At 41.1% G+C, this 23506-nt stretch overlaps 1 protein-coding gene and 1 long non-coding RNA gene across 5 annotated transcripts in view; one reads left to right on the top strand and one right to left on the bottom strand.

Moving 5' to 3' along the window:
* Positions 1-23506, top strand: part of LOC126513263 (uncharacterized) — a 575392-nt gene that overhangs the window by 147081 nt on the left and 404805 nt on the right. The gene's annotated exons all lie outside the window — the stretch shown is intronic.
* Inpp4b (inositol polyphosphate-4-phosphatase type II B) overlaps positions 1-23506 on the bottom strand; it is a 696298-nt gene that overhangs the window by 491889 nt on the left and 180903 nt on the right. For all 4 annotated transcript variants that reach the window (XM_050161508.1, XM_050161511.1, XM_050161509.1 and 1 more), the window contains exon 3: positions 14452-14665. The gene's annotated coding sequence lies outside the window, so the exon portion shown is untranslated. The remainder of the gene's footprint in view (positions 1-14451; positions 14666-23506) is intronic.

The following is a 23506-nucleotide window of genomic DNA, read 5'->3' as shown; positions in this document are numbered from 1 at the left end:
CACCCTTCTCTGTTTTGATTTGGTAGCTGGATGTAAGCAGAACCCTTAAGCACTCCTCGCTCACCTAAAAAAGCCACAGAGAGTGTAGAAATAAAATTAAGACAAAACAGTTTTTCTCCCTAGAGAAAAACCACAATATGTACTGTAAAAGCCACATCGTTTTTCAGTGTCCATGAAGCAAGGAAGGAAGCCAGTATTGATTCCTTATGTGTTTTGTTTCATATGAAATAATGAACTGATTTCCACCAGCATTAATAATGCATTCTCTTGCTGAACAGCCACATTCCAGGAGCATTGTCCTCTTCTTTTTTTTTTTAATTCCCCAAACACTCATTTGAAAACTAGCTTAGACCTCTCTATATACTTCTTCTTATAGCCACTGAAAAATTTTAACACATCACAAAAAATAATTATGTAATATTTTATTGCGATTTTTTCATTAGGAAGTAACAGGAACGGCATTTCTTTAGGAATGCAATTTGAGATGAAAGGTCAAAGCTCACAGTGCAACCCTAAAAAATCTGAGTTCTTCTGAGTAGGGTGAGGAAACTTCCTGCTAGGATTGGAGTTTGGAGCCCCACAGTGATTCTGTCAGCCAGAAGGCACCAAATGTTAAGCCACTTTAAACTACAATTAAAAGATGAAGAAAGCAAATGTATTCACGTGTGCAAACAATCTAACTCATCCAGCTGCGTCTGCATGCTAAGCAAGTGATTCTGTGGAGCTCAGACAAACTCTAATGGTGTTTCACCATTCAGAGCACAGTGGGTAATACTCTTCCTCCACCCTCTCATTCCATTTCAGGCCCAGTTTCTCTGTTACATCCCATCAACTCCCACACTGACAGGCATGACATGCCCCCATCCCTCAGACCTAAAGTCCCCCATCAGAACTTTACCTGCAAGGCTTAACCTATACTTGCCCTTTGACCTTTCTCCTGGACTCCCATTAACTATGACTATTCTCAGTCTAACTCATTCATCCTGAAGGATCGAGAATTCCTCCCTCCACAGAATCTCTCTCCAAGTTTTCCAAACTTAGGAGGCAACAAGGTAGGACAGGCACCAGTGGAGAAGAGCAGAGAGCCCCTCGGAACCTCCAGTTGGAAACCTCACAACACATGAAGAAAGGCTCCCTCCCTGCCAGTCCCACAGACCTCATTTCTTCCTCCTTTTCTGCCTCTGACAAGTCACTTGTGTTTCCAACCCTGACTACTTCCTGTCAACCAAGTAAATCTGAACATTTAATTGTTTAAATTATTTATATTCAAAAGTGTATACCATGAGGTTTTTGCATATGAAACTGAATGATGACCACAACAGCCACTGGATTTGATTACATTAAGGAAGTGAACTGATCAAGATTCACATACGCTGACTACCACATTAAAGGACAATACTATTTATGAATAATCACAATGTATAACTATCTCTGTTATTTCATTAATTAATTAAATTTTCTTATCACACATACTTAATCTGCAAATCCTGAAAGGCATACCATAACTGATTCCTTGCCATAAAAAAAGTCAAAGAAATATGTTCCACACCTATCTACTGACTACAGACTCTAGCCCAAGGGATAAGATGGTAGGTTTTTATAACAGCCTAGAAGAAAGCAAAATACCAACACAGTGAGGACTTTGCCAATGGAATGATAGAGTTGACTAGAATCAGGTTATTGCAAAAAACAGACATATATTTTATCTAACCAAAATTTTGAAGTTTATAATAAAAAATAGTTATAGTCTCTGCTTCACACCAAACATGCAGGAGACATTTCCTAGATAAGTAGACAGACAGACAGATGATTGACAAACAGATGAAGTAGACCAGTCAATGTTTTTCCTGTTTTATACCAAGGCAGCTAAGTTCTGCTGTGTGTGGCTGCTGTATAATCAGTCAATGTTAAAGAACTGTGCTAAGATTGTCAGGCTTCCCTTCCATCTTACCTTTTTATTCCAAAGTATTTCCTATTTTTGACCAATATTGTCATGTGCAAAAATTGAGTTCTTTGTGTGACCAGAAGGAAAATATACTATTCTGCTCAAAACCAAAAGAGTAAATGATGCTGCCTTCTGTGTTTTCAGAAACACTGGGCATTGGCATGTGCGTGCCTCAGGACACGGCTGTGAGCAAGCTGTGCCTGTGTAAATGAAGGTGGTGTGTGTTTATCCTAACGTCACCCCAGTCACAGGAGAGAAGCCACGCTGTGGCTGCTGTAGCGATCACTCAGGAACACTGACAGTGGAGCAGAGGCAGGAAGACACGAGAAGACTGCCTGATTTCTCACAACAGAGCCACATTCTAGGGACGCAGAATTAGGAAAAAAGATTGAAAAGAGGCCGCTGAGCCTCTCGGTTGGTAAGACGAGGATGGGTGTATGGAAATAAACAGTGACTGGAGCTTTGTGAAGTGAGCTGTGTTTGAGCTAAGTCCAAACGCCCGGGTCCCATCTGAGTGGGCTTCATGCACCTCCCTCCAGGTTATCATAAAATGCAAGCAAATAATGCTTATTTTTACATTTATGAATCTCGTGGTTGTGATTCACTACATTTCAATGAATGGTAAATGAGCTGACATATATATGTATGTTTATGTATATGCCACTATTGTATACATATATGTGTATGTTTATATATGTCACTATCGTATACGTATATGTGTATGTTTATATATGTCACTATTGTATGCATATGTGTGTGTTTAGATATATGTCACTATTGTATACATATATATGTATGTTTATATGTCATCATTGTATACATATATACGTATGTTTATGTATATGCCACTATTGTATACATATATATGTATGTTTATATGTGTGTCACTATTGTATGCATGTATATGTATGTTTAGATATATGTCACTATTGTATACATATATATGTTTACATATAAAACAACCGATTCTCTGCAATCATGGATTTTAAATTCACAAATTCAATGAACGGTAGATTAAAAATGTTGAAAATAAATTGTTTGTATAAATATGTAAATAGTCTTTTTTTTCTTAAATTACATTCCCTGAACAGTCAATGACTGTGAGATATTTACATTGTCCTGGGTATTATAAGTAATATAAAGGTGATTTAAATTTTCTATTTTAAATATAAGGGACTTATTCAGCACCCACTGTTTTTGGTGAACATTGAGTGATGTGGAATCTATTAACCACAGTTGCCAACTAATGACTATATACTTAAATGTATATGTACAAATACATAAATTTACAGCCTCTTCTATATGCAATATGTGTGAATTGATTATGTTCTCCAGTGCTTCTGTATTGGGAACTCAATTGCCAGTGTAAGTCATCAAAGAGAAGAGACTACTACAGGTGTTTATGTAATGAGGACTCATGCTGTCAAGAGAATGGGCGGTTGCTGTAGAAATGGGCTATATTTGTTAGTAAACAGTGCTCTGTCCCTCTCCTTCCACCTTCTGCTGTGGAATTATGCATTCACTATATGGCATGTCAACTCAGACTTGTTATCGTCCAGACCATAAGCTGATACAGTGTTACTCTCTGTAAATGATTTGGTCTTTAATATGCTGTTACAGCTTCACAAAGGGCAAGCTTCCTTCTGTTTATTGTAACACTTGCACAAGGCTTACTGGTCCCTACATAAGGAAGAGAAATAATATTAGCTCACTACCAAGTTCTCTATAGTAGAGGAATATAAAACAAAAAACTCCTTCACTCATGTATGGCTCGACACACAGTTTTTCTTTCTTCAACACTGGGGGCTGATGACCAGAACAGTCAAGGCATCTGCATAGGAGCTAAGCACATATATGACACTGTGAAGAATAATTTATTGATTTACCGGGCTCAGAGTAGCATAAAGCACCCTACAGAGAAGCCTCAGGTAAGTGGTGCTCAGAAGGAGCTCTTCAAGTCTGTGTGGAATGCCGTCTGGAGAAGCTTTTGTGGAGTACACCAGCTCTTAGTGTACTACAAAGCCACCTCCTTTTCTGGCAGAAAGTATCCTCATTACATGTCTTGGCTAAATGTGCTCCTTCTTAGTTTCCCTAGTTGCTTTAATATGTAAATAAAACCTTCCCTTTGTGCATTGCCTAGTGCCCCTGTGAAGGTCTGAATGTTGTTAAAGTGCCCCACACAGGATCATGTTTAAACACTGGATCCCCAACTGGTAGGACCGTTTTAAGAGGTCATGAGACTTCTGGAACGTAGAGATCCTTGTTCGAAATGTTGGACATCAGGGGTGTGTCTTCTGTGTTAAAGCCAATCTGTGGGTCGGAGAAGCCCCAGCGTGCTGCACTCCATGCTTACCACAGTGGACAGGCCAGTGATCGAAACCTGTGCTCCTGAGCTGTCAAAGGGGAAGAAGAAGTCTCTCTCCAGGGGGCTAGAGACCAGCTGTGTTACATTTTTGGCAAGCAATTTGTTTCCGTGTTGACTGAGTCCTGAAAAGTTGGGTGAGGCTGAATTCAAAGGGCTAAACTGATTAACCCGGCTGAAGCAATTTCCTGATGTTTAAGTTGCTAATGACATGTTTTACGTAGTTTTATAGTGAAATTGCCCAGCTAAATTCCATGTCTTTCTGAAGATGTGAAAGCCCAGGAAAGTGGATGCATTTAAAGTTGCGGCCAAGGTAGATCTGGACAAGCAGCTGTAACTGTTAAAGAGAATTAGCACCATTAAAGAGAGAAAAAAAAAAAAACCTTCACTTTTCACTAGAAAAATAGAAAAGATATGTAAAGGGCAAAAACCTGCCTGTGAATGACTTCATTGTATAATAAAGTCCCATTAAAAAGTGTGTTTTTCAAAAGAAACCGCCTATGAGAAGTGTCTGGACAGAGAATGTCAGCACAGGGGCACCCTACCTGAGAAGAATTGCTTAGGGAAATGCCTTTCCTAGTCTGGCTGTATAGAAATTGATGATCCTGCAGCCATGATCATCAGTAAGTAAGATCATCAGTAAGATCAGACAGTAAGGCATGTCTGATACTGATCTGGCAAAGGAGGCTGGCATCATCCATACTGGGGAGATGGGGTTACTGACCAGCAGCTTATGAGAATTGAAGGATCACGGGTGTTGACACCAAGATTCCAGATGATGGGTATGGGCCTAAAGGGCTTGGTGTTGTGCCATTGAAAACTGGAAGTGTGCGACCTTTTTTAATGTTTCTCAAATGTTTACTTCTGGAATGTTCCATTTAAAACTTCTGGAACAAGCCAGGCGGTGGTGGCGCACGCCTTTAATCCCAGCACTTGGGAGGCAGAGGCAGGCGGATCTCTGTGAGTTTGAGACCAGCCTGGTCTACAAGAGCTAGTTCCAGGACAGGCTCCAAAACCACAGAGAAACCCTGTCTCAAAAAACAAAAACAAACAAACAAACAAAAAAAAAAAAAACCTTCTGGAACGTAGTTGGCTGAGGGTAGCCTATGGAAAGCAACAGCTTTTAGCAGAGGCATCCTGGGGTGGCAGTGACTTGATCCAATGCACAAACTACCCTCCTACCCCACAGAAACCTCATAAAGATATCGTTTTTCTGTTTTGTTTTGCTTACATTATAGGAACTTGAAGCTGAGAGGCTGCTTTGAACCTTGATAGAGACTTTGGACTTCTATGGAAACTTTTAAAGCTGGAAGAAATGAGTTTTGCACTATGTGATGGTCATGGTTCCACAGGGTCCAGGGGCAGAATGCTACGGTTTGAGTATGCAATGTACCTCACATGTCCACGCGTTTGCACTTGTGGCCCTAGCTGGTAGTGCTAGTCAACAAGTAAGTCATGGAACCCTGGGGATATAGGATCTGGCTAGCAGACACAGGCCACTAGAGATGGGCCTTCCTCATTATATCCTAACACCTTTCTGCTTCCTGAGTTTTCATGATGCGAATCACCCACACGGGAAGACTGATGATCTCTTCTGCCCACCATAGTTTTTCTACAACTTCTAACATGTGGTCCCAGAGAACCGCCCTCTCCTCCCCTAAGCTGTTTTTGTTAGGTGCTCTAGCCCAGTGTGGAGAAAAGCCAATGATCTCACTCCACATTTCTTTGTATCTTGCCTTTGTCACAGACAGGCAGCAATCATTTGTTCTTCAAAATAGCGGAAGGAAGGGGATTTTGCTCGTAAGGCAGAGCATCAAAGTACTTTAGCCTATGGATAAAAACTGAAAACTCTGTCACGTATTGGCACAGACAAAAGTTACCTGTCCTTTTCTAAATCTGAGTGTGCTAAAACTGAAAATCTGCCACCTGTTTAGCTTTAAATCCTAGTCTGTGCAACCATGGGCCGGGGTAGAGGTGTACCGAAGAAAGGGAACAAGTTCTATATTACCTTGAGAACACCGAGGCCCTGAAAGGGTTATGAGCCAACCAAGAAAAACTCCCCAAACCAGTGTTTTATACCAATTGACTTTTCCCACCATACCTCACTGCTTTCCTGATGTATTTTTATTGCAGCTATAAACTTTAGAAGTTCTACTGTAAATAATAAAAGCAGAAATAAAAACACTTCTCAGCCCCCACAGTCCTCATCAATAATATGAAATGACTGGAGGAGATAACTCAGAGAACCACTGTCAGGATTAGATGAGAGAGGAGCATAAAAGTCTTAGGTCAGAAGAGGCATCTTGGAAAAGCTCAATAAACAGAACTGCCACTACTATTTTTCCTATCTAATACCAGTTTCAATAAACATCTTCTCACAAGACTAGCGTGAAACCCAAAGTGACAGAGTTGTGGCATATGTAATGCTATGTCACAAAAGTAAATTTCCTGTTACATCCTTGACCCCATGGTTACAAAGCTGCTCAAATGAGTCAAGGTACCACACACAAAACCATAATTTGCACCCACATTCCTTTAAGGGCTTGAAGGCTTGTCTGTGCTTTTTCATGGCTATTATAAATGTATCCAGCTATGTATTGAGAAATCTGATGCTTTGGACAACCCTGGGTCTTCCAAGAAACCACATGTAGCACAGCTGTATTTCCACTCAACACCCAGAAAGGGCTAATTCATTTTAAACAAATATTTATTGCATTTTTAACATCACCAAACACTTTCTTATTGCTAGAGGACAGCAGCGAATACGAAAGGAGGGGCGCCGTGATTTATTAGAGCTGTGTTCTTGTGGAGGAGTGGCCTCGAATAATCCAATAAAGTAGTGAAAATGGAAGTGCTTATTCCTAGGAAATGCTGTCTACTAAGCCCAAAGCATAAAGCATAAGCTGCTGCTATGCTTAAATAAAGAGGTGGGTAATATGAAAGCTATCTTTTACCATGACACCATGCACTCTGTTTTCTAGGTGTGGTTTCCTCAGTGTGGTTAACTCTTTCGTTCCTGATAGGATTTTGGACTTTCTTATCTACATTAGGGATTCAAAATGAAAATAATATACAACAATGGATGATATCCACTGATGATGTGAACAGTGATAGATTATCGCTATGAAAATGAAATGCTGAAGCTTTTCTTAAAAAGTACATGTAAGGATATCTTCAAGGGAAAGAGAGGCACAAAAGTAATGTTGCGAATTCATTCATGGTTCTCTACCACTCCCCCACGCTCATCTTCTCTCTCTCTCTCTCTCTCTCTCTCTCTTTCTCTCTCTCTCTCTCATACACACACACACACGCACACACGCACACACCTCAGTGTATTCCTTATGCTAAAGGTAACACTCACAGTTGATGGCCACATCCGTGAGTCTCTACACAATCTGCAACTTCCTTTCCCTTATCCAATACAAAAGAAATATCACATCAAAATCCACACCCTAATATACAGGGACCAACTCAAATAGAGCTGGAGAAATGTGATCCATGACTCTTTGGGATATTGGTAGAATACTCTGTACTGAAAATAATATATTCTATTTGCTAACCTTTTACTAAGGAATACAAAAATATACAAAAAACTTTATAATATATACATAGATCTACGAACGCATATAAAGATGAATTGAATATTAATCTTAATGACAGAAAGGTGGCACATAATTTGCAAACAGTAAATGCTGTTAAGTTCCTGTACTATGAAGTGACAGTAGAGCTGTGACCATGGTCAGTATCCATAGAGGACGCAAAGTCAGCAAGAGTATTATCCAAAAAGGCAAAAGTCACGTGAATTTAATAGCATTTACCGTATGTCTGCTAGCACGGTCTGCCCTGTTGTGCGTGTCTGCCAGCTCAGGCTGCCGTGACCTGTCTTCTCAGTCTTGACAGCTTACACGGGCCCCTATGTCTACAGCTGTCACCTTTCCTATATGCGAAGTGTGTGTCCATCTCCAAAACTGAGCTTCCTTCCGTGCATAAAATAGATTTGTCCCTTGGCCTTCAGACTCTGCCTGTTCTTTTTCTTTTCCATTACCACGGCAGCTGTAGCTCTCTGTGTCTCTGTGCGCCCGATTTTCTCTTCTTATAAAGACTTTATTCTGGGTTGGGAGTCTCGCTAATGACTTCATTTCAACTTAATACCCCAGAAAGAGCCTTGTCTGAAAACACAGTTGCGTTCTGAGATGCCAGGCCTTAGACCTCAACATAAAGGTCTACGGGGTTAGGAGAACGTGACAGTTCAGACCTGTCACTGTTTCTGAGAAATATATCAATCAGTTTACACTTGGCCTCATCTGAAATCTGTTTAAAGTGATTTGGCCACCTTGACCTTGATCCTTGGCATTATCGTGAGAAACTAACTCTCAGGCAGAAATCTTTAATTCTCTGGGCTTTCAATTCTGAGGAAATGTATTATCATGGCCTCTTGTAACTGAAAATAAAATGTCTCACAGTCTACCTCAACCAAAGAGGCAGGGTGGTGGGGAGACAAATCTGAGCCCGTGGTACTGCAAAATCCAATGTGTCAGACATTGTCCTGAAGCTGCTTCCCTTCATTTGATAAAATTGATTGGCTTGATTGATTGCCAAACAAAATCTACATGGTTCCTAGATTCGTGGAGAAACGTAAGAGTGGAGGAGACAGACAAAGCACGTAAGCAAATAGAGGCCACAACCGCAGTGTGAAGCACCAATACCAGTGAGTTAGGGCAGACATGTTTCTTTCGCATAGGAAAATGAAGTTGTCTTCATTGCTGGTTCTGCCTCTCTGCAGAAGCTGAATGCACCTAGTTCCAAAGCAAGTCAAAGAGATTCACTTTAGTATGCTTGAGGGTAACGGAGGGTAGGAAGCGGCAGAGAGCTGGCATGGAAGGAGGCAAGCCAGTAGAGATCAGGGTGGATGGGTTAGTAAAATCCCATCACTGAGTCAACGGAGATTCAGCCGTCTAACTTCACAAGCAACAAGGAGTCTGTGCCTTTGTAGGTCACGCTGAAGACGGCATGCATCAGACAACGCTGGGTGCTCTTTCCTGTCACTGGTCCATGCTTGGCAAACATTATCAATAGCGACTTGAGACAAGTCTGGCATCATTCTTCTGTCGATTCCTATTTTAAGCACCCATCCGGAGAGAGAATTCTAAGAGACGTTCTTGATTAGGGACCTCCAATTAAAAGATAGAGTTAAACTGGAGAGTTACAGGTTTTATACGATTCAAGTGTTAACTCTACCCCCGGGATCTATGCTGGTGCAGGTTACACAGAACATGGTTTTTGTAGTGATTATATTCTAGTAGCAATAAAAGAAAAAAATGTACAGTGAAGGCTAAGTTCCATTTTCTTTCTAGAGTTGTGGAGAAGAAGGATGGGTTATGCACTTTTCTGTGTGTGTATACGCACATGTGTATGTGTGTGTGTAAGAGACAAAAGACACAGAGAGAGATTTAAGCAAATCATGTCAAAGTCACTTAATCCATTTCTTAGACAACCTGGGCTTCTGGGGAGGATAACAAAGGTGCTATTTCATAGTTTATCAGGCCGATACATCTGCAGTCGTGTGGAATATTGTCTTATTATATGAAATTGTTCCAGGTTCAAGACATTTCCTGATTGTAAAGTACTACATGATTCATCTTCAAATCAAAAAAATAATTCAGGGTTCTTCTCTCACTTTACCACTGTGAAATTTATGGGAAAATTACATCTGAAATATGTGTGGACTCTCAAGCATAACGGGAAAAAAATTATCATGTTATTACTTTGGTTCTTAAAAGAAAAAGGCCCAAAGAGAGTAGAGGAAAGACCATCTTGTAGAAGAATGCACTTGTGTTTCCTCGTTAGAGGAAGGATGCCCATGTGAGAGACTGTGTTCTATGTTCCTCAGAGAGCTTCAGCGACTTCCCCTCCAGTTCAGGGCTATACAAAGAAAAGCGCTCAAGTGTGTCAGTTATCACTCAGATTCAGCTTCGTAAGCCCTCCTGGAAACCAAGGGCAAGCAAACAGACCACCGAGTCATTGTCAGATTAATAGGTTATTGACGGGCGTGCTATCTTTCAAATCCTCAAACTCAGTGGGCAGCCACACTCTGTGGAATTTAGGTCACTAAGAAAAAAAGCAGAACTCCGCTATTTCCATAGCTATTATTTCTAATTATCCACTTTCCTTCAGAACACCCAATAGGAAATCTTTCAAATTATATGATGATAAATTGTTTTAGAATATATATTTTATGTTTGGTAGGAGTATAGATCCATTTGTGATGAGATTCTTCTAGAGTCTTAAAGTCACAGAACTGGTCCCGAGTCTTTGGCAGTTAGTGATGGTGCAGGGGACATGGGTGTTGCTTGAATGTGACTAAAGGAGGCCAGAGAGATGGCTCAGCAGTTAAAGGTACGTGCTACCCGTTCTAACAACCCAGGTTCAAATCCTGGTCCCACATGGAGGACGAAGAGAACTGACTCCTGTAAGTTGTTTCTGACATCCATATCCATGTCATGACACACAACACATACATCCACACATGCACACAGACAGACCTGCAATTACAACAAATAAATACATAGATAAATAAATAAATCAAATATTTTTTTAAGTAAAATGAATGAGGGATGGTGATGGGATGCGTGACAGAATCACAGCCTTCAGCAGTTGTGTTGAAATGGAAGGATACTAATCAAACTGAGGGAACACCTGATTTAAAAGATGACACACTACAACTGTGTATTGTGGGGGCCCACGCCATGACCCCAGCAGGTCGCATCCTGTCCATGCTGCCTCTCCTCCCAAATACTTTGCTCTCTCTGGGAAAGGTTAAGTGGTCTTGATCACCTCTCTACTCATTTCCCTAATCTGCAAAAAGCATAATCATTTAATGGCAAAGAAAGACATCTAATCTCGGATGACTGTAGATCATGGAAAAGCTTATGTTATAAAATTATAAATTTGTTTTTAAAGGCCTGGGATTGGACCAATTATTCTTACTAAAGCTGCCAAGCAAAGCCACAGAGATATATGAGAAGAAAGACTGTACGGGAGAGTCTATTTGTCTTATCTGGGTCGTGCTCAAGTGTGAGGAGAACCCTGGATCCCAGTGTCCCTGGAACTGTCAGTGCTGAGATCTCTGTTTGCTTCAGGGGCATTGAAGGCAGAGAACAGATGCTTGAGCTGTTAATAGCCTTGTTGGCTTATAAAGGATTTGGTTCAACGAAACGGGTGGCTGATGCTCAGCTGCAAATGGGACATTTGTGTCACCACTCCAAGGCTCAGAGGACATCTTGGAAGAAAAGGCAGAAAGACTATAAGGGCCAGAGGAAGCAGGGTAGAGGTGTGGAGCGCTGAGGTCTGGGCATGACCAGACTGCGGTCTTCTTGAACTCATCACGACAATAATTACCTGCACAAACTCCCCGCAAGACTGAGCTCGTCACCAAACTGTCATGGATGATTGAAGGCCTCCTGATCTGACCTTTCCTTTAGTAGGAATTTGAGGTTAATGGTTGATGAGGTAACAAGAGAGACCTTTTCTGCAGTCAAACACGGCTAGTAAGGTGCCACGCTCGTATAGACAAACACTCACACATGTTGTTTTAAAGAAGCCTAATGAAATTTACCAGGTCACAAAATAAAAGGCCTTGAGAATAGAAGGGAGGCGAGTGGACAAGAGAAAGGTGGCTGAGTAGTGCAAGGGCAGACAAGCTGCGGCAAGGTAAGGGGCAGGGGGCTATGACCGAAGTGTGTCATGTACCTTTATGAAAATACCAAAATAAAATCTGATTACACAAATTAACATATGCTGATAAAACATTAGAAAAGTCATCCTTATAACTGAAACAGATAGGAGGGGCTCTGCAGAAGTCTCTCATGGCAGGCTTGATGTGTGTGAAATCAAACTCTTAAAGTGAACATTCTCCTGACCACTTGCCTGTGATGGTAGCTTCACCATCTGACATTGGCCATACTAGATTTTGTGACTGCTAAGCAAAAGCCAGGAGAAAAAGCCATTCTCTTCACAGAGCCTTACAAAGCCACGCTGACTGACTCCAGGGGAAGGAGCCTGTCACATTGAACTAGGCGCTGGGCATTTTGGGTCCTGCACATTTTGCTGATGTTCATCCAGTGTACAAAGTCATCTGGCTAGAGATTAATTACGACTTATATTGGGTTTCACATATATGATGCAGAGAACAAATTACTAAGATTGAGTCTCATTTTTCTAGTTTATTAGCTGTGTGACCTTAGCAAATCTGAACTTCTCTGGTCCCCATTTTATCATAAAAATGGATATAAGAGTAATAACAGACCTCTCACTCCCAAGCATGAGATAAAATATGTGTTTCTCTGAAATTACTAGCCTTGCCAATTTTTTATTCTGAATGAGGTCATATTTATTTTGAAGCTAAGATTATAATGACTTAGAGATATTCCCTGCCTAAATGAAAAATGGTCCTCTCTCAAAGATTGTGCCAATTACTTTTCAAGAGTCTAGAACAGAAACGTATTGGCTGATGTCATTCTGGCGTTCACTGTCTGCCACCACACACTGTCCTGCTGACCTGTCCCTGCTGGGACACGAAGCCCCAACCCTGCGTCTACAAAAGGAGACTGTGAAAAGGTTTTGTCAGGTGTGGAGTTCACAGATGTGTGTGACGCTGCTGCCAGGAGATGGAGCCGAGCTGGCTCAGTCCTACACAGGGAAAGGACATTTCCCTGCGCCAGACTGGACTCATAGAGACAGCGGACCTGTGGCAGCCTCTCACGGGCCAACCCAGGCTCTGTAGTCTCTTGAAAGGACACTTTGAGTCACCCTTCCCTTCCCACAGGGATCAAGCCAGTTCAAAGAGCTTGTGGAGATGTGGCACGCTGTGATTCCTTCCAGCCATTGTCATCTGTCTCCCATCCTTTGTGTCAAACAACGTGTCTGAAGGGTTTGCAGACTTCTGATACTGCGCAGCATGGCTGGAGACAGACCCTGCTGAGGACCGCGAGGTAGGGGGAGCAGCTCCCGAGGCCCATTCGGCTACATTGATTGAAAAGCCTGTTTATGTGTGGATTACTCATTTATTAATGCTTTCACTCAGGCAGCTTTTTAAATGAGACTTGTAGAGTGGAATCAAGAAATAAATAACATTGTTTCCCTCAAAGAAGTTCCTACGTCGACGACGTTATCGGGTGTCCCGTTCTGAACTACAGAAGATCCCATCTCCCGTTTGCTTCCTTTCTGCCTAGTAAATAGTAAATAGTTCTATGTGATCAGTCCTAGCACTTGGACCTCTTAGGTTAAAACTTCTTGTTTCCACCCTTATTCTGTCATAGAACCCTGCAGCAGAGTAATGCTCCATCCTCCCCCTTCTGTATCTGGATCCCTGCCTCTTCCTTCCCCTTTCCCTCTCCCTCCCTCTCTCCCCGCTATATGTTTGGTTGAGTACATGTAACCATACAGGTACACATCTGCACTTGTGTGTGTGTGTGTGTGTGTGTGTGTGTGTGTGTAGAGGCCAAAGGTCAAATACAGAAGCCATTCTTCAGACTGTGCCCACCTCATGCTTTTAGACAGGGTCTCTGACTGAGAGATGGCCGACTTGCTAGACTGGCTGCTCTGTAATCCCTGAGGACCTGCGTGTCTGCCTCCCTGTGTTAGGATCCTCAGTGCTCCACCATGTCAGACGTTTTCTTCATGGTTTCCTATGATCAAAGTTAGGTCCTCATGTGTTTCAGTATTCCAGTCAATTGAAGTACTTTTTACTCAGTGAAGAGGCAACATGAGATGGCTGGAGTGTGTAGATGAAGAAGTGTTCTGAAAAGAGGGATTAGGAGTGAGGCATGAGGATGCGCACTCATCAGCCAGCACTGTCCTTGAAGGGTCTCAGCAAAGAATGTTAACAAAGGCTAGGAACCCAGAAGGGCTCAGTTGTGAGGCTACAGGTGTGAGATGTGGGGAACAGACAGGGGCACCGTGCGAAGTGAGAGCAGAGGCCACATCAGGCCTTGAACCCTGCTCTCAAAGGGAGAAGGGTTTGATCGCAATCGGATGAGACATGGCAAATCAGTTTGCAGGCATTTGTACTGAGTAGGACAACTCTTTCACCACCATGAACTTTCTCATTTTATAGAAAAAAAATTGGTTAATACACAAAACTCACTGTTTTTGTTGTTTGCTTCAGGTGTACAGCTATGGTGCTGATCTGGGTCAGGGCACAGTGTCTCCTCAGGTGACGGCTGCGGTGTTGGTCAGTCAGAACACGGTGACTCCTTGGGTGACGGTAGCAGTGTTGGCCTCAATCAGAACACGGTGACTCCTCAGGGGGCAGCACTGGTGTTGGTCAGTCAGAGCACGGTGATTTTTTTTTAATTATGCTGAAAAAATGAAACTCACTTAGAAATGAAATTTTGCTTTTAGATCAGTCCTAATCCTATTAAAGATATTTAATAAATAGTTAACAACCTTCTAAAATGTAGAGGTAGGGCACCCAATCTTGACTTGCCCTGTAGTCAGACTGATGAATATCTTAAACATCACCATAGGACCTTCATCCAGCAACAGATGGAAACAGAGGCAGAGAGCTCCCAAAGTTCAGTTGAAGATTGGAAGGAACGAGAATGTGAGCAAAGAGGTCAAGGCCGTGATGGGTTCACCCACTGAAACAGTTTACCCAAGCTAATGGGAGCTCACCAGCTCCAGCCGAACTGGGAAGAAACCAGCATAGGACCAAACCAGTCCCTCTGAATGTGGTTGACAGTTGGGGAAAACTGAGAAGCCAATGATAATGGCACTGGGATTTGTATCTACTGCATGTAGGGGGCTTTTGGGGATCCTATTCTATTTGGATGTATACCTTGCTCAACCTAGATGTAGTAGGGAGGGCCTTGGATATGCCACAGGGCAAGGTGCCCTGCCTGTGGGGGAGGTGTGGGAGGTTGTGTGGAGGGAGTGAGAGGAGGGGAGGGACTGGGAATTTGAATTGGTATTTTTGTAAAGTAATAAAATGATAATAATAAAAAAACAAAAAGCCAAATAATATTAGTGACATTTCAACATGTTTGAGGTATTATTTTAAAAAAGTTTCCTGAAACCTAATTTGCATAACATTAGCAAAGAAATAAAATTATTACAGTCATAAAAAGAAAAATAAAAAGAAAGGAAGCCAATCATACAGAGAAGGAATTATAGCTGGAGGGCAAATGAGATTCGTGCCAGTTTTTCACATCTTGCTCAACACTTGAAAATCAATGTAACCTGTCATAGCAACACAAGTCTAAGATAAAAAGCAATCTTGCCAACTGTTGTGAGTGCACCACCCAATCCAGAGAGAGCACTTTGGTGACATCTCATAGGTGCTCTGGAATACAACCTTCAGCTGACATGTTGTGATTAAGGGTTAAAGGATACTGTTCCTTTAACATAAGACAAAGGGAAGAGCAGCCTCTTATAACTCTGACTCACATTCTTTCCGGGAGTTTCTGCCTTAAGACAGGAGTGAAGGTGTGTGTGCGTGTGTGTGTACATGCACACACACATGTATATATTGAGGAGTTGGTTAGTTTATTGTTGTTATTTAAATTAAAATGTTTATTATATTTATAAAATATCAAAGAGTCAAAAATGACACCAAAATGTTAGAATAACAATAAGGAATTACATCAGGACCAGGGTACAAGCTCCTGCACAATAAACAATTTCTTTGCAACTAGCAATTAAATTTCCAGCTAAAATAAAAGGCAGTTATAATAGAACAAAATAAAACATATATTAAATATATACAGGCTTGACGTGCATATGTCTGAAGATATTTGGTGAAACAAAATATCAGATTCAAATAAATAGAGATGTTTCATGTTCATGAATTGAAAGGCTATCAAGATTTTAATTATTTCCAAATTAACTTATATACTTAACAAAATCTCATAAATACCTCAATAATCTATGTGATCGATAGCAGCACACTGATTCAAATGTTTCTGAGCAACAGCTAAAGTTTATGTAGAATAGTCAATTTAATACTGAAAAATAGGAGCGGAGTTAAAAGCTCACTAGAAACGGAATTTTACAATAATCATATATCCATGAAAGGCACTGAATAAATAGTTGGCCACCTTCTTTAAAAACCCAGTGCTAAACTACGGGACATTGGTCATAGTTCAGCTGCTGAGAATTTGCTGTGTTTAAAAACCTGGCCCCAAATTTGTGATGACTAGAGCTCCTGTTTTCTGTTGAAACATTTGTAGGCTTGCATTCCACATCCAAGTTTACTACACAAGAGGAGGGAGGGGAAACTGTGGTCAGTTTGTAAAATACATGAAAAATTAATTAATAAAAAAAGATTGTGTCCAATCTTTTTAAAACAGGAAACACTCCCTTTGTCTCATAGCTTCAAAAGTTGCCAGTTGCCCTGAACTAGACGCTTTAGGCCTAAGTAGGGTTGAACATCATAATAGTGGAGGCATACAACCCAAGAGGCTGCTCACCTCCTGGGGGTCAGGAAGTGGATAATAGAACTGAGGGCAAGACTGTGCTCACAGGCTTCCTCCTCCTCTTCTGCATTCCACTCTGGCCACGCCTCTCAGATATTGCTGGTCACATTTGGGGTAGCCCTTTTCCTTCATTACTCTCCCGGGATGTCAGTCTTGTCTAGAAATGTCTCAAAGACCTTACTAGAAACTCAAAGGCGTTCTTCAGTCTAATTTCATTGACAATTATATGTTGTTTCACATGTATCACCTACAGTAGCTGCCCCTTAAGCAACAGCTTTGGCCAAGAGGGCCACAGCCTGAGGGGATTCCGTTCCCTCAGGCACCAACTCTTTCAAAGCCAAGGGAAACTCTATTAAAACCTAAAGAACTCACAATCCAAGGTCTGAGGTGGAATTACGCTTGCTGGATAGAATGAATAGCAAGTCACTAATCTTCTCTCTTTGCTGGTGTCTTCCAAACCACCCAGCCTCCTCTCTCTGCCGCCACTTAAAAACTCATGCTACACGTGGTTCCTCCTTACTGCTTCCTGTCAGCTACTTGCTGACCAGTATCCTGCTCGCAGATTCATTTTATTTAATCAAACCCATCTTTAAACTCTTAACAAAAGCAGTAGGGAAAAAAATGCAAGACACTTTAAAAACAATATTCCTCAACAATTACAAATTAAAATCAACAATTGCACAGAGTGATCAATAATACTTAATGACAAAGGACTCAAGTAAAAAAAAGTGAACATAACTGAGCAGAGAGCCCAGAGACAGAATCACATGAACACTACTGACTCATCTTGAAAAAAGCATTAAAGGTGATTCAATAGAGAAGGCACAGGCTTTTCAGCAACGTGCCAGAACACATGTGCATCCGGATGCGCAAAAGAAGCCGGTATAGCCTTACACCTGTGGTATACCTAAATGCAAACCTGAACATTGACGCCAAACTCCAGAAGTCTCACAAGAAACCCTGGGGAAAGGACTAGGTGACCTTGAATGTGGTGATGGGTTTTGAGAAACAGCAACAGTACAGTCTCTGGAAGAAAATGAGACAATTGGCCTTTGCTACATTCAAACTTTCTCTGTAAAACCCACGGAAAGAGCTCAAAACCATGAGTTACAGGAAAGGAGAAAAACTTTCTAATGTATACCCAGAACATGAAAGAACTATCTTTAAACTTAGATATAAGTAAAACTTCAGAATTAAAAATAGGCTGAATATGTGCAGATACCTCACTAAATACAACAAACTGCTGGCAAATCGTACACAAAAAGATGACCAAAATAAATTTTCATTAAGGAATACAACTTACATAAAAATGAAATATCGCTGCATTCCAACATGATAGTTAAGGTGTATTGGTACTGATGCTGATTGCAGTCAAGATGCAGGCCAATAAGACCACTAATTCCTCGCTGAGGAGAGTATAACGTGAAACCATCGCTCTGGAAGATAAGTTGACAGCTTGCTATGTGACTAAAGATAGCTTTATCATACAACCTAGAGACACTTACCCAAACTGATGTGAAAAGTTGTGTTTATCCAGAAACTGACTAAGAGGTTTTTGTACTGAGTATAATCAATCACCCACACTGGAATAAATTAAAATGTATTTCAGTAGGAGAATAAACGAGAGCATTTACAATACAAAATAAAATATTATTTAGTAATATGAAAAGGTTTAATCATTAGGTAAATCGGGAGAACGATTGACAATTGGAAGGGGCCCATCTGAAAAACTTACATATGATATTCTGGAGATGATAAAGCTATACTAGTAGTCAAAGCCAGAAGTGCTTGAAGCAAGGGTGAAAGACTGACCAGGTGGAGCATGGGCTATCACTAGAGGAGTGAAACTATTTGATAGAATACCATCACAATGGGCATACTATACTATGTCCTTCTCAGAATCCACACTACTTCACAAGCCAAACTTTGCATGCAGATTTGTTGTCAAATCAAGTAGGACACTGAGGAGTCTGGAGGTTAATATAGAATATAAAACAGATCTAGTGGAGGAATCTAATTTCTCTGGGTGAACAATGATCTCCTGCTGCTCAATGAAGTAGAGAGAACTCAAGCTAGTCAAACTGACAGAAAGTCCAAGACAAGACATGGTGATGTTCTTTGGTGGAATAAACACAGATGTATGAATTGAATTACTTAATGTATTTTCAAAAGTTCGATGTGTAGAGTTCTTACTTTTACTGCAAGCCATCAGATATAAATAGAAGCACTGGCTAAACCTGGAGTCATCCCAGATATCATGGGATAAACTTGACCATGAACAAATGGAGACCCGGTCATGCAGAGGCTCCTTGTTCCTACACTTTCCATCAGCAGAATTGACATTCTGGCCACCTAGCATCATTTTCTGTGTTACAATTCTTTCTTATCTTGTTTATAAAATGCTATGGTAGTTTTAAATATACTTATTCTTTTAACAATTTCATTTCTATAGAGTCTGAGACATTCTGATCCACACTTCATTCATATTTTCTCCCCATCTTCCCACTGAACCCCTCTCCCAACAATCCCGCGTCTCCCCACCTTCCCAATGAACCCCTCTTCCAACAATCCTCCATTTCCTCATCTCCACATTGAACCTCTCTTTTCCAATAATCCTTCATCTCCCCATCTTTCTATTGAACCCTTCTCCCAACAATCCTCCATCATCTCATCTTCCCATTGAATCTCTCTCCCAACAATCTTCCATCTCCCCATCTTCCCACTGAACCCCTCTACAAACAATCCTCATCTCCCCATCTTCCCACTGAACCCCTCTCCCAACAATCCTCCATCTTCCCATCTTTCCACTAAACCTCTCTCCCAACAATCCTCCATCTCCCCATCTTTCTATTGAACCCTTCTCCCAACAATCCTCCATCATCTCATCTTCCCACTGAATCTCTCTCCCAACAATCTTCCATCTCCCCATCTTCCCACTGAACCCCTCTACAAACAATCCTCATCTCCCCATCTTCCCACTGAACCCCTCTCCCAACAATCCTCCATCTTCCCATCTTTCCACTAAACCTCTCTCCCAACAATCCTCCATCTCCCCATCTTTCTATTGAACCCTTCTCCCAACAATCCTCCATCATCTCATCTTCCCACTGAATCTCTCTCCCAACAATCTTCCATCTCCCCATCTTCCCACTGAACCCCTCTACAAACAATCCTCATCTCCCCATCTTCCCACTGAACCACTCTACAAACAATCCTCCATCATCTCATCTTCCCACTGAATCTCTCTCCCAACAATCTTCCATCTCCCCATCTTCCCACTGAACCCCTCTACAAACAATCCTCATCTCCCCATCTTCCCACTGAACCCCTCTCTTAATAATCCTCCATCTTCCCACTGAACCCCTCTACAAACAATCCTCATCTCCCCATCTTCCCACTAAACCTCTCTCCCAACAATCCTCCATCTCCCCATCTTTCCACTGAACCCCTTTACAAACAATCCTTCATCTCCCCATCTTCCCACTACAACCTCTTCTCCCAACAGTTTTCCTTCTTCTTTGATGTCTTTGTTTTTTTAACCTGTTGAGTTTAACTGAGGCTGGTTGCCTGAACACGAATGGAAAGTTAATATTTGTTTGAGAAAATGCCCTTAATTCCCAGGCTATCTGCCATGTGATTCTGCTATTTATTTGATTTCTGGTCCCTGGATGTGAAAAAATCTTATAACCTGTTTTTGACCAAAGATATGTGGAAATGGGATGCTATATAACATGGGTCTGGGTCCAACTGCCATGCTGCCCTGAGATAATGTTCATTTAAAGATGCCTCAGCACCCGGGCCAATCGTGTGGTAGAGGTCAGTCCCCACTGACCACCAGCTCGTGCAGAAGTGAGAAGAACAAGTTTTGGGCTCTTGTTTTTTAAATTCATTCAAGGGTAACTGAAACAAATGCTTAAAACCAATCATTTCCCTTTCTATCTCTATTGTCAATTGAATACTTACAATTAAAGCATTTGGTGTTTATTTAGGATGCAAGCTTTTTAAACCACGCTGGTTGTAAAACCACCCTAATCCTCAATAAACGGCCTGTCTGCCCTCACTGAAATGATCAGTTCACCCTGATCAGTGCCGCAGAAAGGAAAAGGCGGTGTTTTCTACCTTTTCTTCTGGTCTCTAAGGCTGTGGTAACTCATTCGTGGTCAAAAAGAAAATCGTTTTCTTTGTCCTGAAAGTCACAGCTCATTCATTAAAAGAAGACTAACAGACTAAAGGGCGGGTGCCTCACTTGCTGTCACTTGGTCTTCAAGATGTCAGACATGATACTGGGAGAAAGGAAAGCCAACAGTAAAAGAGGGGACCTGCATTCTACTTTGGGGTGTAAATGAAAATCAAGCTCAGAGGAGTTTCTGCTTGTTTTTATCTACCTTAATATTCAAAGTAAGAGGCTCTTCTTTCTTCAAAGGGATCTCTCCAGATCCACACCAAGCACATTCTGTGTCTGTGCACAGGAGGAACAGAGTACTAAGAGGACATTGTGACACCAGTGCACACACCTGCCACAGGTCAGCTCTGAAGAGTTCCTGTACCTTGCGCTTCTCAGACAAAGTCACAAGAAATAATTTGGACAAGCATGGCAGTATAGATGACCCAGGTGCCGGTGATTTTTTTTTTCCTCCTTGCGTCACTCAGAATCCTCTTTATTCTAAACGAGATAATCTCTCCTGAGAGGGAACTAAACCCGGAAGGTGAGTACCAGCAGGTTTCAGAGGCAGACTTGCTGCGGTGTAAATCCCTTTATCTATAAACATCTTCTATTTGGGGGGAAGTTAATGAATATGGTGATAAGTGTCATTTAAGAATCTCTGGAAACTCATTAGCAATTTTGTTCGCAGTGTCTAAGGCCACTGTGTCTTTCCTAACACTGCAACAGGCAGCGGCATGAAGTCCCGCCATGCTGGGAGCCAACTCCCTCCTGCAAACATGAATTTACAGTCTGAAAACCAAATGTCCCTAACACCACAGCCAATTTAATGTGGAAATAAGACCTGCATGAAGAAGCACTAAGCAATTTTAAAATATCAGATTAAAACACAGCTGTTCAAATACATATTTTCAAACATTTTAGATCTTAAGAATGTTTGCCTAGAGGAATTTTTTCAATCATTTCACATGTGGTACTCTGGCCTTGAAAGTGCTAAAAATTCCAGGAGGAAGCCACTGGCAATCTTTCTGTTTATTAGAAAATGAACAGTGAAATCAGATAACTCTGGACTCGGATCAAATTATAAAATGAGTCATTTTGAAAGTGTCAGTTCTAACAATCTGTTGAACATTTGTACATCTTACAGGAAGTTGGAAATCAGAGGCAAACTCATAAACACAAAGGGAAGGAATGATTGCAAGTTTTTAATTGTAGCTTTGTTGTTTTTCTCATTTGAATATATTATATAATCACTATAAAATTATTAGATCTGCTAAAAATATAAGCAGATATGTCTATAATCAAAATAACAGTGCCCTATATATTATTATATATTATGATTATTAGCTGCTCTTATACTTTATAATACTAATTTCAATCTTATATATGAGACTATGATGAAAATATACTACATTCCAATCTTTTTGTGCAATTGCTCTGCATAAGCACTTCCCTATAATTCTTAATTAAAGCAAACAAAATAAACGGATGTGGGATGCCCCTCTATATGCGGTGAGTATGTTTTATTATCATCGGTTAATAAAGAATCTGATTTGACCTATAGCCAGGCAGACTATAGTTAGGTGTCAAATCCAAGCAGAGAGACAAGGGAAAGAAGGCAGAGTCAGTAAGATGCCAGCAGTCAACCAGAGAAGCAAGATGTAAGGTAACAAGCCATGAGCCTCATGGTGAAATATAGACTAATAGAGAAATGGGTTAATTTAATTTGTAAGAGCTACTTAGCAATAAACCTGAGCTAACAGGTCAAACAGTTTGTAATTAATTAAGTCTGTGAGTGGTAATTTTAAAAGTGGCTGTAGGACCAGACAGGATGAGAAACCTCCAGCTGGAAATGGTGCCCACCATCTGACATGGATCCACATAAGACCTGAAAAAGCTTTTTTTTAAAAAAAAAGAGGGCTTCTAAACCCACAAAAATGGGAGTCAAGAGCAACTTCTTGGTAGCTGCATTCTTTTCAGATAGCCTCTGGCTGTTGGTGGTGAACTGATATGCAGCTCCTTTAAGAGATGGCTTTCTGGTTCGTACTGGTGGAACAGAGGGCTTTTTTTTTTTTTAAAGAGGTTCTGCTACAGATCACTTGAATGGGGTTTGTGGGGAGCATACTGCAAGGTGCTTGATGGACCAGCTATGTCCCTAGAGTTGAGGCCGTGAGCATGACTCCCAATGCTGGCAGTGAACATACCTCTGTCATGTTGGAAAGCTGAACAGGGTGGGGTCAACAACAACCTGTGTAGCATTTTAAAAGCTCTCCTGGTCAGAAAATGATTACAGATACACTATAAAGACAGATTCAGACAAAAGGCCTCTAAACAGGTCACAATGTGTTTGATAGGCTGGGGAGAGAGAGAATAAAGAATAGACGGAGTCATGGATCAAAAGAATAATTTAAAGATAATAAATTGATGTTCTTAAAAAGCAAATAGAGTAAAAAAATATAATAAGTCATGTAAAGATGGAAAATACACCGAGAGTCTGGATTATGTTTGTTATTGTGTTTTCTTTGAACTTTTGACTGTTAATGAGCTAACTGCAGAGAGACATT

This window comes from Alexandromys fortis, unplaced genomic scaffold (genome assembly GCF_014885135.2).
Source record: "Alexandromys fortis isolate MF-2015 unplaced genomic scaffold, M_Fortis_MF-2015_v1.1 scaffold_127, whole genome shotgun sequence".
Classification (NCBI taxonomy): Eukaryota; Metazoa; Chordata; class Mammalia; order Rodentia; family Cricetidae; genus Alexandromys; species Alexandromys fortis.
The sequence above is the reverse complement of the archived record's forward strand: the minus strand, read 5'-3'. Positions and strand labels throughout refer to the sequence as shown.